A 16,756-nucleotide genomic window follows, 5' to 3' on the forward strand; every position below is an offset into this window, starting at 1 on the left:
CCCAGCCGCCCCACCAACTGCTACAACTGCTCTCAGCTGACACAGCCCCTTCCTGTCCCGCACAACACCACTCCCCGGGACCCGGGACTTGCTCCGGCTGCCTGGGAACAGCTGGCCTTTCCAGGTCTGCGGCTAGAACCCAGGCACCCTGCCTCCCAGCCCAGGCCTGGGCTCTCGCCCCCTGGTCTCTCTGCATTTCTTTTCTTCCATCCAAGCTAAGGAGGGTCCCCCCCCGCCAGAATCGCATTCACTGAGTGTCACAAACACCTATGACGGGCCCTGGGACACCACGTTCCCCCCAGCCCAGGGAGCCCCCTCCTGGGCGCAAAGGAGACGTGGCCGGTGTAATTTACAAACTGCTTCCCTTCTGGAGCGATTTGTTAGTGGTAGCAGTTACTCACAGGGAGGTGTTTTCCTTTGCTGCCCTGTCAGAATTTGCTGCCTTTGTCTTTCCCATCCTCTACTCCAGGGGAAGCACATTATGATGGAGGTGACCCATCCCATCCCCTGGTCCAAGAGCAGCAAGTTGTGACACATGGAGGCATGCCTCTCCCACTGTGCTACCTCTGCCATTTCCCAGCCTCTGGTCTGTGAAGGGCAGGGACACTCCAAGCACATTTTGCTACCACGGTGAAATCTCTATTTGTCAAATAAAGATATTTTGTAATTTGGGGAAGCATTCTCCAGAGTTAAACCTCAAGGCCGTTGTACGTAAAACCCTCAATGAAGGTATTACTTCTTTATTAGTCTCTTTCTATTGTACATTAAGCCATACAGTTTCTATATTAAACAAACAATGCATACAGAGCTCTGAAAATAGTGTAAAGGCTTGTGTAAACAGTGTTTGAAATACTTAATTCCTTGTAAACACGAGTGGTTAGGCAGAAAACCTACCATTGTTCCTTGTGCAAAGTTCCCCCCTTTGTCTCTGTTACATATATTGAACATGTTTGCAATATAGAATCTGGACTTTTGCTTTGTACAGAACACCTTTTTTTTTCCCCCAGCAGTGAGGAAAAGACCTAAGGGACTGGGATGCTGAGTGGTGCAATGCCAAGCTTGTAGATGGCTAGAAAGTCACAGAAACAGCAGCATAATCCACAAAGCTTGAGTCAGCTCTCTATACAAGGAATGAGGAGACAGAAGTGTCCAAATGTGATCCACAAAAGCCTGCACACTAAGTGGGGAGAAGCCCAAGCTAGTCAATGGGAGATACTGATGAGAGGGGTCTATCCTAAGCCCTACCTGTCTGATAGAGTTCAATACCTAAGGTCATGTCTACACTACACATTTTTGCTGATGCAAGTTACATCAGCAGAAAGCCACTGCAGTCAGTATATCGCTTGTGTATGTGCATTCTTAGCTCCTTGGACCAGCACTGCACCTGCTCACCAGGAGTGTTTGTATCAATGCACAGCACGGTGCATCATGGATAAGCATCCCATTGCGCGACTCGCCATTGTCTAGCACACTGTCTTTTGGGAAATTATGGGCAATACATTTTGGGCAATGAGTGATGAAATGAACTGAGTCATGCAGGGAGCAATAAGACTGGGGCAAGCAAGAGGTCAAGTTCCCATCATGCAATGTTTTCTCCATCCCATAATGTCACCCATATTCCATTATGTTCACGGCTTTTCTAAAAATCCCACAAACCTGCGAGGTGCTTCTCACTGTCTGCCATCTTTGACAGAAGCATGGAGCCTGCACAGCTCCCTACTATTGTTACGGCCATGACAAACACAGAATACCCTTATACATTGTACCTGCTAGTTCAAACAAAATATCCTCATCCACTGTTCTGTCTTCCCAGCTTTATTTTAAGAGGTTCCAGTTTGCACCTGTACAATTTCTTGGGAATTTATTTATCTAGTGACTTAAGAACTCTGCGTGTTCTTGTACCACCCTTTCTGATCTGGGATGTGCTTCCTTGGCTAGTCAATACCTGGTGTGATACTATTCTGCCAAGGCCAGGCCTACTCTAGTTCACAGCCTTTGGTTCACACTGCTAGTTATGTCTAGGGCTCCAGCCAGGCCTATGACACTACTCAAAATCACATTCTCACCAGAAAATTTAAGTTCCAAAGCATCTATTTCTCTGAAATATCAAATTCCACAGCCATCAGTTAAATGTGCTACGCCACCACACCTGTTCCCATGCTGCTTAATGCTCCTTCTCCCTCTTGGTGATCACCAGGCCCACCCTCTACTCAAAACAGTGTCTTTAATGTGGTTCAAAACACAACACAACCACTCAAACTCATCGCATGGCAGGCATGTTTATTGTAGTGGCAGACAGAGGATGAGAAAAAGCAACAGAAAAAGTACTTTAGCTCACAGTTGGATCAATGCCTTGAGCTTTTAGCTACCTTTACATATTATTAGGTAAATTGCCCAAATTAGGCTACAGAGACATTTCACAATGCATAGAGATTATAAGGCATTTGTGGCTATTTCGAATCACACCCCCAGCATTGTTAAACCCTTGGGGTACAGAGCACTTACTGCAAAAGTGTATCTTACAGCACACTTTGTACCGATGTGCAGTTGCTATACAAGAGAGCTTAAGGCAAAGAGAGTGCTCCATTTTTGCATGCAGATTGCACAGCAATGCAGTTTTCTCAGGGCTACCCATGTAAGTGGTGGTTCCCTTCCAGGCCTGCACTAGATGTGGGGACACCATCCTGCCAAACTGCAGGGCTGCATAACTTCCCAGTTTATCCATTGCCTTTTTGAACAACCTTCTCTGACTCGTCTAGGGGACACACCTCCAATGTAAGGACAGCCAGCAGAGGTGCACAGGCCCTCTGCCATCCCTCCCCCCTCCAAACACCCACCTATCCACCTCACCTCCAGAATTGGTACGGGGCTCCAATAAAAGGTGAAAAATGTCTCACCACCACTATGCTTAACCCCCCGGGCGTGTGGAGCCCATGGAAATAGAATTCCAAAATGGAGTAAAATGCAGCATTTTATCTTTGTTGCCATGGAGACTAATTGGGACAGTAACTACTTGTGCTGTTTCTCTGCCCCCCCTTACATCTTGATACACTGCAGACTCCATGGACAAGAGCGTTGTCAGACGCTGAACTCTAGGAAAAATCTCTGGGCAAAGCGGAAGAGACAGAGGACAGGTTCAGTGACTTCAAGGCTGCATCCCAGCACAGGAAGAAGACTGAAAAGTGGAGGGATAATTGCATTCACCATGATATCAAGGACAGGAAGAGGTATAGAGAGAACACGGACAAAGACAACCACTGCAGGCACAGGTACTGGAGATCATGCAGCGGCAGACAGCTCTGCTGGAGAACAGTGGTGCTCCGTTCACAACCACCACCCCAACCTAGCCATGTGCCGAGAACTCCTTGAGAACTCTGCATAGGAAGCACCCCTTTGCTTCCCCACCCACAAGGACAGAACCTCCCTTTGCCACCTGGCACAAGACATGGAGAAGAGTCACCCCCTCTCGAAACATATTTGGGCCCATGGGGGTCATAAATATGTTTCGAGAGGGGGTGACCAAAGTTGTGCACTCAGCACTTTTGGCAAATATGCCACGGTTTTATTGTTGTAAATTTGTGCTGAGCTATTTCCAAAGGTTTTTATTTACAGATATTTATTATTTAACTACAACTGAAAAGTTTCATAAAATCCTTGCACAAAAGCACAATAAAATCCTACACAAAGCACAGTAAAATCCTAACACCAAGTTATATACTTTTTTTCTCACTACCCCTTCACTTCAAAGGGGGAGAACACCACATCTGTGACTGTGTAACCCTGAGCAGTTATGGCATTTAGCAGACAGTCTTTCTGGCTGTTCATAATATTCAGAAAGTTTCTTCACCACAACATCTCATCGATCAGTGAGGGTCTTTCACTTGCTCTCACAGATGTTGTGAGAAATGCAGCAAGCACCTATATCACAAGAGGCAGATATTGCTCAGCAACACTCCAGCCTTGTCACGAGGCACCTTCACCTACCCTTCAAACTTCCCAATGCCCACACCACTTTCATTCTGGAGCAACTCATGGTGTAGTTAAAAGAGCTCCTACCTCCTACCCAAGTGTTCGTTAGCAGGCTTCATAAGCCAGGGAATCAGAGGGTAGTCTGGGTCTCCAGAATGACAGGAGGAATCACATTATTAATGTCCGTAGCAGTACCTAGCACAAGTTCCAGTCTCACTGCAGAAAAGAAGGATGGAGTGTCTAACAACGCTGGCACCATGGAACTTTCCAAACCACCCCCCATTAATTCTGGTGAACTTTCCACAGTGATCAACAAGGCCGTGCAGCACCATGGCAAAATATCCCAGAACTCTGCGGTCTTGCAAGTAGGTACCATTAATGGCCCCAATACAATTCAGGAGCCCCAGCCTTACAAATTATTCAATAACTTCCTATGTCTGACCAAGCTTTATGACCTGGCCTAGCAGCACCCTCTGAATAGTAGTACATGCCTCCATGACAGCCCCAAAAGTAGATTTATCAACACCACATTGCTAGGGGCTTCTGGGCAATAGCTAACCAGAGTAGCAAGCATCCAGAGAGAAAAGACCGCATGCTTATTGCTGAAGGGAACTCTCAGATAAGCATTCTGCCGCTTCTGGTCCAGGGTGAGCTCTGCACAGTTTTCTGGGAATGGGGCTTTTGTCATCCTGAAGTTCTGCCACCACTGCTAGTCATCCTTGGTCTGCAAGACTATCCTGTCCCACAAGTCATTGCAAGCTGGTCAAGCCCAGAAGAGAGAGTCCACTGAGGAAATGTTCTTGTAGAAGTAACTTATTGCTTTTGTCTTCCTTCTCTATTTGTATCACCCAGATTGGTGCAGCACCATGGCTCTCTCTCAAAGTGTCCAAAGCACCCCCAGCTGCCAGTACTTGTGCATCAGTCTGTTCATGTTAATGAGTGTCAGGGTCACAGCACTCCGTAGTGTTCCCTTCATGCTGCCTGACAGAGGCTTGAAAATGGGGGCTGGCTCACACAAGTCAGATGAACGATGGGATGGCGTGAGAGCAATCTTGGAATTTGTTAGTTTGACCACAAGTCCCAGAATTCCAGTGGCGTTGGGTCACTATCCCACAATGCACCATGAGAAAGTCCCAGAATACATAGAGCCAAGTGGCAGAAACATAGCAGCATGGGGCATCTGCCCAGAAGGCAGTGCGCTTATTTCAAAAAAAGTGCACTGCTGTGTGGATTCAATTGTTCAAAAGGGTAGTAGCTTGAACCAGTATAACAAAGCAGTGTGGCCGTACTGCTTTTGGAATAGTTATTCCTGATTAAACTGGACAAACATAATCCAAAATAAATTTCAAGTGTAGACAAGTATTTAGCTAGCCTTAGGCAGGGCAATTATTGAGTTCATCTCCTATTGCGTAATAACGGACGAGCTTTCTGCGCAGCTTTTCCCACAGTCAGGGTTTTTAACAAGGTGCTTCTCTCTTGTGGATCCTCTGATGAGAATTAAGATGTGAACGACTGCTGAAGGTTTTCCCACAGTCGGGGCACGTATAGGGTCTCTCACCCGTGTGGATTCTCTGGTGTATAATAAGGGCTGATTTTACACGACACCTTTGCCTACAATAAGGACATTTATATGGTTTTTCTCCCGTGTGGGTTCTCTGATGCGTAATAAGGTGTGAAGAGCAAGTGAAACCTTTTCCACAGACAGGGCATCGATACGGTCTCTCTCCCGTGTGGATTCTCTGATGCACAATAAGGGCTGAGCTGTCACTGGATCTTTTCCCACAGTCGGGGCATCTATAGGGCTTCTCTCCCGTATGGAGTCTCTGATGTCTAATGAGGTCCGAGCTCTGATTGAAGCTTCTCCCGCAGTCAGGGCATTTATAGGGTTTTTCTCCGGTGTGGATTCTCTGGTGTTTAATAAAGGTGGAGTTTGCAGTGAAGCTTTTCCCACATTCACGGCATTTATAGGGTCTCTCTCCAGTGTGGATTCTTAGATGTGTAACGAGGTTTGGGCTCTGGTTGAAGCTTTTCCCACACTGGGGGCATTTATAGGGCTTCTCTCCTGTGTGGATTCTTTGATGTATAAGAAGGTGTGAATGACTACTGAAGCTTTTCCCACACTCACTGCATGTGCTTGGTCTCTCTCCCACGTGGATCCTCTGGACTCTGGTTTTCTTGAGGTGCTTCAGGCCTCTCCCACAATTAGTGGATTTATCCACTTTCTTCACTGGCTGGTTTCCCAGCTGCCTCTCTGTGCCACACTGACTCTCACAGGTTTTGCCTGGCCCAAGACTCCAACAAATGTTTCCTTTGGAGCTTCCCAATAGTGTCCCATGCAGTTCCACTTGCTCAGGACCGCCCAGCTGAGGATTCGCCTCTTCATTCTCATTCTTGATCCCATCAGCTGTTGGGATAAAGAGAAAAATCTAGACATGAATCGTTCTGTGCTGAGAAGTAAGGAAAACTCAGAAAGGAGAAATGCAAAGGTGGTGGTGAGGTAGAAATAAATCAAATTAGCTGTTGGGGAGATGGAAAAATTCAGGAGCTGCATTCCCCCAAATCCCTTCCCAGAGTTGTGAGAAGAACTAGGGGCGTTCATGAGAACTTTGTGAGAATCCCAGATGTTTCCTTCATTCAGCAATGTTTTCTGAGTTGGGTTTAATTGACACCCTTACCTGTGCGGCTGTATCTCAGGATTCTTCTTTTCTCTGAGCCCTGGAGATCCATGACCCATGGCTCTTCTCCCCGCTCCAGCTGGGAGATCACTTCAGGTTTGGGAATCGGAAATCCTGCTCAAGGGGAAAGTAAACAGATGAGAAGTCCCTTGGCTTTAGGGAAGTCCTATGGCTTGCGTTACACCAGAGGTCAGATTATATGATTACAGTGTCCCTTCTGGTCTTATCCTCTATGGTTCTAGGAGGTCAAGGTGAATAAACGGGTGTGGAGAACATTTCCACTTAGAAAGCTTTGTAATTTTGACCCAGTCACTGTTTGTGCTAGTGAAACATGCGTGGGAACATGCTCACAGAGATCCTTTGGGAGTTAGATGTAGGTGTGTGTGGGTGGCTGGGGTGCTGTGCCCCCTGTAGGAGAGCTAATGATCTTCGGCCAGTGGGGAATTGGATCCCTGAGACATAGCCTTGGTGTTAAAACCTTTGCCTGCTTCTAAATCTCCAGTCCCAAGAAGTGTGGGGGGGGAGGGGGAAAGAAGAGTCTGTATGCACATGGGTCTGTGAACACGGACAGGCAAATTCAGCCTGCCTTTTGAAAGTTCTGGGGTTGGAGGAATTAGTATCTCCAATATGTACCGACTCCCCAATCCCATGGAAGGAGGGCTGGATGGGGCGGTCTTTCTCACTCAGTTCTGGGCACTGGGAGAATGGGTCATCCCCTCTGCAATGAAAAGGGAAACAGACACGTACCAGCTGTATAAGAGAGATTCAGCCAGCAGCTGAGAGTTGCAAAATGGGCTGAGGCTTGTTGTTGCCGGGGGGCTGAGGGGGGGGGGGGAAGAGGACGACTGGGGCAAGTTAGCAGCAAGTCGAAAGTCACCAAAAGTTGCCCGGGTAAAAAAAGGTCCTCAGTGCTGGGCCTGACATCATTATATCACATAGGCAGGCTGGGGGTGCATATCCTGATCCCCTTTAAATCTAAAGGGCCAGGAAAGAACCCTGACCAGAAGTCAACCGGGTACTACGCTCCCCCACTCCAATATCCAAGGGGACAGGAATCCTTACCCAGTGAGGTCGCATTCTCATAATTCTCCTGCATGACGTCCCCATAGAGGGCTCTCTGACCCGGGTCCAGCAGAGCCCACTCCTCCTGGGTGAAATACACAGCCACCTCCTCGAAGGTCACTGGCTTCTGAAAAACAACAAGGGTCCCCCATTTGGTAGCCATTTCCCCAGCCCCAGTCCCTATTCACGGGGGCGGAGGGACAAAAGAGTAAAAGCTCTGGAAGGGGCACAGTAAAATAATCCCTTCCTGTGCAGAGCAGCCCGGAGGCTTCTGGATGTGGGGAGAAAGACAGTCCTTGACCCTTCCAGAAGACAGAGGGCCATTCACGTTTATCACACACCTACTAGCCAGAGGCTGATGCAGAGGGAGACCCATCGCATGGTCCAGGGACACAGCACTAGTAGGAACTCAAACATGTGCCCCATTCCCAGCAGATGGATGTGAGGAGACAGGGGTTGGATTAGGAACAAAGAATGCAGGCCATACTTCCGTAATGGGGGATGCTGCCCTGGGAAACAGTGATTCTGAAAAAGAGTTTGGTGTCATGATGGATAATCAGCTGAACACAAACTCCATGTGCGATGCTGTGGCCAAAAGAGCTAATGTGATTCTTGGATGCATAAACAGGGGAATCTTGAGTAGGACCAGAGAGGTTATTTTACCTCTGTATTTGGCACTGGCGTGACCACTGCTGGAATACTGTGTCCAGTTCTAGTGCCCACAATTCAAGAAGGAGGCTGATAAATCGGAGGGGGTTCAGAGAAGAGCCACGAAAATGATTGATGGATTAGAAAGCTTGACTTATAGTGAAAGACTCAAGGAGTTCAATCTATTTAGCTTGACGAAGAGACTGTTAAGAGGTGACTTGATTACAGTCTATAAATACCTACATGGGGAACAGAAATGTGATAATCAGCTCTTCATTCTGGCAGACAAAGGTATAATGTGATCCAGTGACTGGAAGTTGGAGCTAAACTAAGTCAGCTGGGAAATAAGGCCTACATTTTTAACAGTCAGAATAAATAACCACTGGAACTATTTACGAAGGTCATGGTGGATTCCCCATCACTGGCAGTTTTAAGATCAGGACTGGATGTTTTTCTATAAGATCTGCTCTACGAATTATTTTGGGGAAGTTTTACAGCCCGTGTTATACAGGAGGTCAGACAAGATGAAAATTGGTTGAAAAATTGGACATTTGAAGGCAATTTGGGGGAAGTGATCATGAAATGATGATAGATTTCATGATTCTAAGGACAATGGACTTCGAAAGAGCAGACTTTAACAATCTCAGAGAACAGGTAGGTAAGGTCTCCGGGGCGGGGGAGGTGGTGGTGGGGGGTTAAAAGGAAAAAAGGTGTTCAGGAGAGTTGGCAATCTCTCAAAGACACAATATCTAAGGTACAACAGCAAACTATCCCTATGCAAGATAGGAAAGATAGGAAGAACAGTAAGAGGCCAATATAGTTCCACTACGAGCTCTTTGAGGACCTGAAAAATCAAAAAGGAATCCAACAGAATGTGGAAATGTGGACAAATTGCTAAGGATGAGTACAAAAGAACAGTACAAGCATGTAGGGACAAAATTGGAAAGGCTAAGGCACAAAATGAGTGACACTTAGCAAGGGACACAAAAAACAAGAAGAGGGTCTATAAATACATGAGGAGCAAGAGAAAGATAAAGCAAAGCGTAGATCCTCTGCTTAGCTGGGAAGAGAGCCAGTAACAGATGACACCAAGAAGGCTGAGGCGTTTAAGGCTTATTTTATAAGCACCAAGAAGATAATAGGATTATAAACCAAGAAATTTATCAAGAATAAATTATGCCAAACCAACCTAGTTTTCTTTTTTGACAGGGATATTGGCCTAGTGAATATGGGGGAAGCTGTAGACATGGTATGTCTAGACTTTAATAAGGCTTTTGACACAGTCCCACATGACATGGTCATAAGCAGATTAGGGAAATGTGGTCTACTTGAAATTACTATAAAATTAGTGCAAAACTGGTTGAAAGACTGTACTCAAAGAGTAGTTATCAATGGTTCACTGTCAAGCTGAGGGGACGTATTTACTGGGGTCCCACACAGGTCCATCCTGGGCCGGGTACTATTCAGTGTTTTCATTAATGACTAAGATAATAGAGTGGATTGCATGCTTATAAAATTTGCAGATGACGCCAAGATGGGAGGAGCTGTTAGCACTTGGGAGGATAGGCTTAGAATTCAGAATGACCTTGACAAATTGGTCTGGAATCAACAAGATGAAATTCCATAAAGACAAGTGCAAAGTACTACTTTTAGGAAGGGCAAATCAAATGCACAGCTACAAAATGGGGAATAACTGGATATGGAATGTACTGCAGAAAAGGACCGGGGGGGGGATTATAGTGGATCATAAACTGACTATGAATGTGATGCAGTTGCAAAAACGGCTAATATTCTGGGGTGTATTAACAGGAGTGTTGCATGTCCTACATGCATGGTAGTTTTCCCAGTCTACTTAGCACTAGGTAGGCCTCATCTGTAGTACTGTGTCCAGTTTTGGGCACATCTTTCAGAAAGATGTGGACAAATTAGGCAGAGTCCAGAGGAGAGCAACAAAAGTGTTGAAAGGTTTAGAAAACCTGCTCTATAAGGAAAGGTTAATAAGACTGGGTACATTTAGTGCTGAGAAAAGAAGACTAAAGGGGAACCTGACAACAGTCTTCAAATACATTAAGGGCTGTTATAAAGAGGACGATGATCAATTGTTTTCCATGTCCTCTGAAGGCAGGACAAGAAGTAATCAGCTTAATCTGCAGCAAAGGAGATCAGGAAAAACATTCTAATTATATGGATAATTAAGTTCTGCAATAGGTTTCGAAGGGAGGTTGTGGAATCCCCCTCACTGGAAGATTTTAAACAAAAGGTTGGACAAACACCTGTCAGGGATGGTCTAGATTTACTTGGTCCTGTCTCAGTGCAGGAGGTTGGACTAAATGACTTGTCGCAGTCCCTCCAGCCCTATATTTCTGTGATCTCTCTGGAGGATGCAGGTGGGTGCCCTCTTCATATTCTTCACTTTCGTGTATCTACTGCCTTTTCTTCCTTCCCAACACATCCCCCCCCCCCAAGCAGTGCACTAAAAGACCTTACCTGAGCCGCCTCCACCGCTGTGATTTCCTGTCCCAGTCCCGGAGGAGGATGGGATGAGCTGGAGTGAAACATGGCCTTTATTCTACAGCCTGTCAGGGTGAGAAGGGCGACAGGGGAGGTTTCAGAAGAGGCTTTAGTGCATTTCACACCCTTACTCTCCACAGGGTCTTTCCCTGCAGACAGACACTCTATGTTTCTGGAAAAACCCTTGGTCACTTTATTACTGCACAGACCCAGCTCCTCCCACCAGAACTAAACCTACCAAGACGTTTTTAACACCACCCCTGCAATAACCGAGTCTCTGAAGCAAATGCTAGAAAAGAGCAGAATTAAAGAAGCCACTCAGGGGGATCCTCCCTGATATGGTCCTTGAGGGGATTTTATATCAATATTCAACCATTTGAGAGAAAAGTGCAAAATCTGAGCAGATTTTATATAAATATTTGGTAAATAAACTGCAAGCGCATATTCCCACCCCCGGCCCTGCCACAGGCAGCAGGGAGCCTTGGGCCCCACTGCTTTAATAGGGGATGCAGGGGAGGAGCATGGAGATGGAAGGTTTTGTAGTGGTTGGAGGGGGAGCAGCGGGAGGTTACTAGCAGCTCATGGCTCTGGGGAGCCGAGTTGGGCTGACAGGAAAATTGAGGCTGGACTGTCTCAGCTGAGGGTACTTGCTCCACCCATTTGCCTTGCATGGCCCTCCCATCTGGGCTACTGACTCGGGACAAGTTTCCCTCAGAAACGAAAAGAAGGGCTGAAGTGAAAACGAGTGGAAAAAGTGCACAATCTGAGAAGATTTTTAAAATTGATATTCCATTAGTGGAGAAAGCATGGGAACATTAGAATAGATTTTACGTCAACACTCAAATGAGAGAGAAAATGGCAAAATTTGACAAGATTTGATATTAGTGTTTGATAACTCGAGCTCTGAGAGGTGTTAGGACAATATTTAATAATTAGACAAGAGAGCTGGAAAGTTTGAGGGATTTTATATTAATATTGATAATGGGGAAGGGTCAAAATCAGAGTGCATTTTATAACAATATTTGAAAATTAGAGGTGCAAAATCTGAAGAGATTTAATGTTGATATCAGATAGAGACAAGGCAAAATCTGAGGATGTTAAATCATTAATAGATAGCTATAAAATGAGGCATAATTTTAGAATATATTAATTTTAAACACTAGGGAGAAAATGGACTAAAACCTAAATATTCAATAACATGAGAAAAAAGCAGCAGCAATCTCCAATTGTGTGAGAGAACAGGGGGGAAATATAAGGGGATTTTATGTATTCGATACATAAAAGAGAGAACAGCCACCACCACATTCCCACCAGTCGGCCAAATCCCCATGCTCTCTGAAAATCCAACCACTTGCCACAAACTGACACTCTTACCCCCCCCCATCCCACCTGGGGAATGACTCAGGGAAACAGTTTTCCTTCATATTAAGAAAAGGGGAATTTGCTGCATTTCAAAAAGGGAAGACACCCCCAAATCTGAGGGGGATTATATCAGGATTTGAGAATTAGAGGAGAAATAGCAACATTTGAAGGGATTTGACATTCATATTCATAATAAGAGGGGAAAAAAAGCAAAATCTGGGAGATTTCAAGTGTTTTTTTGGTAATCAGAGAGAAAGGGGGAAACTGAATTGCATTTCTATCAATATTCAACAATTATCTGGATAATGGCAAACTCTGAAGGCAATTTTATATCAATATTTGATCATTAGAGATTAAAATGTATCCCTGGCTTCTCCCCCTGGCCCATCATACCTGTGAGTTGCCTTAATGTGCAACCATCCTGCCTGGGGTGTCACCCAGATATAGCACAATTTGAAATACAGATATATCAACCATATCCATAACTTCCATTATACATCTAACACATGAACATAAACATCATCATCTTACTTAGCACATTATAGCCTTTCTAACAGTACCTGACATGGCATATCTCATATGAATATTATGATTTTGACATACTGATAATAATATAATAAATCCATCCCCCCCAATCCAGCCAGTGTGACAGGCAGGTCTAAGAAGTCTACTGGCACTGGGAACTGTGGCAGATGGCTGGCTTCACTCTAGCAGGTCTCACGCTTCACATCTTGTAGTGGGCCAGGGAGTCGCCCATCACCCCAGGGAGAGGGGCAGGGACCTGGGCCCACCCACCCCACTCCTCCGGGTCCCAGCCAGGGGCCCTATGAATAGCAGCTATGAGCTGCCAGCACTGTATTCACAGCTGCAGTCTTTTTCCCCTGGGCTACTTTTCCCCCCTCAGTCCTTCTGGCCTTTCAGGCCCTGTTTCCTTGCTGCCTGAACTGGGCTTCCTGACCCAGGCCCCTGTGCCTGGGGGAGTGTTTCAGCCCAGCCAGGGGCAGGCTCAGTTCTGCTCTTCCACATCTTCACTGTACTCCACTCCAGTGCAGTTAGCACCTCCTCCAACTTATGCCCTATTTCTCTGGAGCAGAGGGCTTTTATCAGGCATCTGGCTGGGCCTTAGTTGGCCTCAGCTGCTCCTAATTGCCCTCTACTGACTCTGGCTAGGCTGCAGGGGGAATAAAGCCCTGATCATTCTGGGGCTTACATACCTCCACTCCTGCCCTCGCTATAATCACACAACACAGAGGGGAGACATTTGTGGTGATTTTTAGCTCCTGTGGGAGTTTGTTACACTAACGAATGACATGCTGATAGGAAAGTGCTCCTTAGGGATTAACATTTGGGATTTAAATTTGACACCCCTTTTCTCTCCAACAAAACACCATCATTTCTGGAGCTGTTGTGAAGTCCTGGGAGTGTCAAACAGAGATGTAGTATTGGAAAATACAGGCTTTTTTGAAGCACAAAATACTCCCTGAAGAGCTGGATGTTCAGACTCCTCTCGCTGTGCATGTGGTGGCTAGAGCCCTTGCAAAGGAATAGTCGGTTTCCTCTGATTAGCAAAATCACTAAGTACCCTGAGCCTTCCAAGAGAACTGCAAGCATCATTTTGGGGGTGTCACATTATATACAGAAAGGCAATGCTCAGACCAAGCCAGGTTAGACCTGGGGTGTCTGATGGAGCAGACGCAGACCTGTCAGCACCTGGGGAGTGAGGAGGTTTACTGACCTCTGTGGCATCTGAGTGGCTTCTTGCTCAGGGGTTTGGTAGTGTGGAGAGATGTTTCAAATTAAGAATAATCCCCCCTGCCCCTCTCCTCTGAGCCACCCACTCTTCTCTCGCTGCTACTTCCCTACAGGTGCAGAGATTTCTTGCTGTCCCCCACCCTTTTTCCTATCCATCCCTGTCTTATTTTTCATCCCTTTCCTTCCTGACAACCTTGCAAAGTCGCCCCAGACATAAAGGAGACTCCCCCCTGGAGGCCCATTCATGCCCCACTGCAGCAGCCCCCCTGAACCACTGTCCGCCCCTTCCCCCCACCTGCACCCCCGGGTTTTGCTAACCGAGCAGCAGACCCCGGGCAGACAGGAGGGGCAGTGAGTGGCTTCCTTCAAGCCGCTCCGATCAGATCTCCCTCCCCCCCGGTGCATCCTCAACAAGCAGGGAGGAAAATGCACCGGGGGTCACTAGATCTGAGGCTCCGGGTTGTTTCTTTGCGCCCGTCCCCCTCCCCCCTCCATCACCTGGGGGCTCCCTCGCAGCGGGAGCCGGGGTCGGCAGGCGCAGCCAGAGCAGCAGGAACATCTTGCAGCCGGCGGCGGCGGCGCCTCGGATCGCGGCTCCGGTCCTGCCTTCTCCGCCTCCCCGCATCCAGTCCGCCGCACAACAACAAACCCCAGCTCCACGGCTTCCTGTGCCCGCAGACACCGAGCCGGGCTGCCGCAGCACGCCCGAGCCAGGGACTTCCCCCAGCTGCTGGCTGGATCTGGCTCCCCCAGAGCTGCGGGCAGGCCGACACCCCAGCCCCGCTCTCCCCCTTCCCGAGTGGCTCTGTCCCCCCGACCCCGGCGGGGATCAGGCTTTCTAGTCTCCCATCCAGGTGGGGTTTGTGTAGCCAGAGCTGAACTCATCGGCTGTCACAAAGACCCTCTGAGGGGCCCCGCAGCTGGAGCGGATTCCCACCCGCCCGGGGGATCTCTCTGGCGAAGGGGGTGTTGTGTGGTGCCCTTTGTGTTGGCAGAGGAGCCATCCTGACCAGGCGGGGAGACTGCAGGCTGCACTCAGCTGCCCTGTGGGGCCTGGAACATTTCACTCACCGGCTGCTGGGATGGGGAGTCTTTGCTGCCCAAATATAGTCTCAGAAACTGCTTCCTGGCAGACTTTGCTACATGGCAAAAACTGACCCTGGAGGGGGGAGAAGCATCGTGTATTTATTTCTTTGCCTCTGCATTAAAAAAAAAAGTGGATCCCCTTGTTCACAAGCAGTAGGGTAGCGAATTTGGAGAGAAGAGGAGAGTCTCCTGTTCAGAATTTGCTACCTCTCGCCTTTCCCCATCTTCTAGGGGTATCCCTCTCCCCAACGCTCTGCACTTGTTCAGAGAACTGCTGGCCTCCCCCCTTTTCCTCTAGAAGCAGGAGGTTGCGGGGGGAGGTTGAGCTTACAGAACTTTCTCCACTTCTGCATGCAGCACGATTTAACCCATAATGTCAGACAATTATGGGACAACTAGTCTTTGGTATTTAAATGGTCAAATATATAGAAAATAGGTAAAATAGTCAGCTGTGACGCTGTGCAATTTTGGCTAAGGGTGGATGAGTAGCTATGATTTTAGATCATTGCTTGAAAACTCAGTCACCCCCAAATTTAATTACTCGGCTTAATTTTTCCACTCTGCCACTTTGCTATGGGGCTCTGTTGTTGCAGCTCCAATAAAAGGTTTATCTTGTCTACTCATCAGAATGAAGTAGTTAGTAGGCCTGTGTTTTTGGGCGTATATTTGGTATACTAGTGAAAAGCCACAGGAAATGTAATTCTTAAATTACTGGCCCTTAGCCTGTCTGTTGTTAGATGTCATGATGATTATCAGTAATACAGCTCGACACTGAGCGTCTGCAGTAATACTGTAACATGTGTAGACATTTGCATAGGGAAAGAAGTGGGATTAAAACTAAGAGAAAGTAATATGGTGTATAAGTAGGTTTGGATGGATTCAATTTTTATCGATAAATATTGGTAAATAATTTCACTGTACACACCCAAACCAATTCAAATATGTCTATCAATAATTATGGAAAGTTACAGATGGACAAAGCTTCTTTAGACCTTATTAGAGTATGATTTAAGGATATTTACTTTGTATATTTTGATATGATGTTGACAATTTGTGTTTTAATGGTTTATAAAGCTTTAAGTTTTTTAATTTCAATATCTACTGTAATTTAATAATTATTGTCTGACGCCCCTGTAAGTCTGAACAACTGTGAAAATTTAAATCTATACAAATCTAAGAACATGCTTAAAAATAAACATTTATATGATCAGTTGAAATTTAAAAAAAAATCAAATTCTGCCAAACCTATATATAACTTAAATATTAAGTGTAAAATTCTCAAAAGCTCATAAGTGACTTAGAAGCCGAAGTGTCACTGAAAGTCAACAAGACATACTCCGAAATCATTTAGGCATTTATGTAAATGTCATAAAAGTATATGTGAAACAATTCCACGGGTAATAAATCTTAATGCCTTTTCATTATTTGGTTTTGTTTTCTGGGTTTTTTTTTTGTTTGTTTGTTTCTGTTACTCATTTAAATGTGAGTGCAGCATACAGAGGAAATTTCAATGTCAAACTATTCTGCCAGTAGCCTAGGGGTAGATTGCTAACCTGGGATGCAGGAAACCTGGAGTTACTTTCCTTGCTGTGACACAAGCAGCGTGACTGTGGGCAACTGACTTAATACCAGACCTACAATGTGAATTAGGCACCTATACCCCAGATTTAGATGCCTAAACCCCTGCTCAG

The 16,756-nt window shown here is 46.3% G+C and overlaps 1 pseudogene; it reads right to left on the reverse strand.

The window, feature by feature from the left end:
• LOC137142553 (zinc finger protein 850-like) overlaps positions 1–14,593 on the reverse strand; it is a 66,074-nt pseudogene extending 51,481 nt beyond the window's left edge.
• Positions 14,594–16,756: the final 2,163 nt, after the last annotated feature.

The sequence above is a fragment of the Emydura macquarii genome, unplaced genomic scaffold, assembly GCF_026122565.2.
Source record: "Emydura macquarii macquarii isolate MOO-44397 ecotype Brisbane River unplaced genomic scaffold, CSIRO-AGI_Emac_v2 contig_3231, whole genome shotgun sequence".
In the NCBI taxonomy this organism is placed as follows: domain Eukaryota; kingdom Metazoa; phylum Chordata; order Testudines; family Chelidae; genus Emydura; species Emydura macquarii.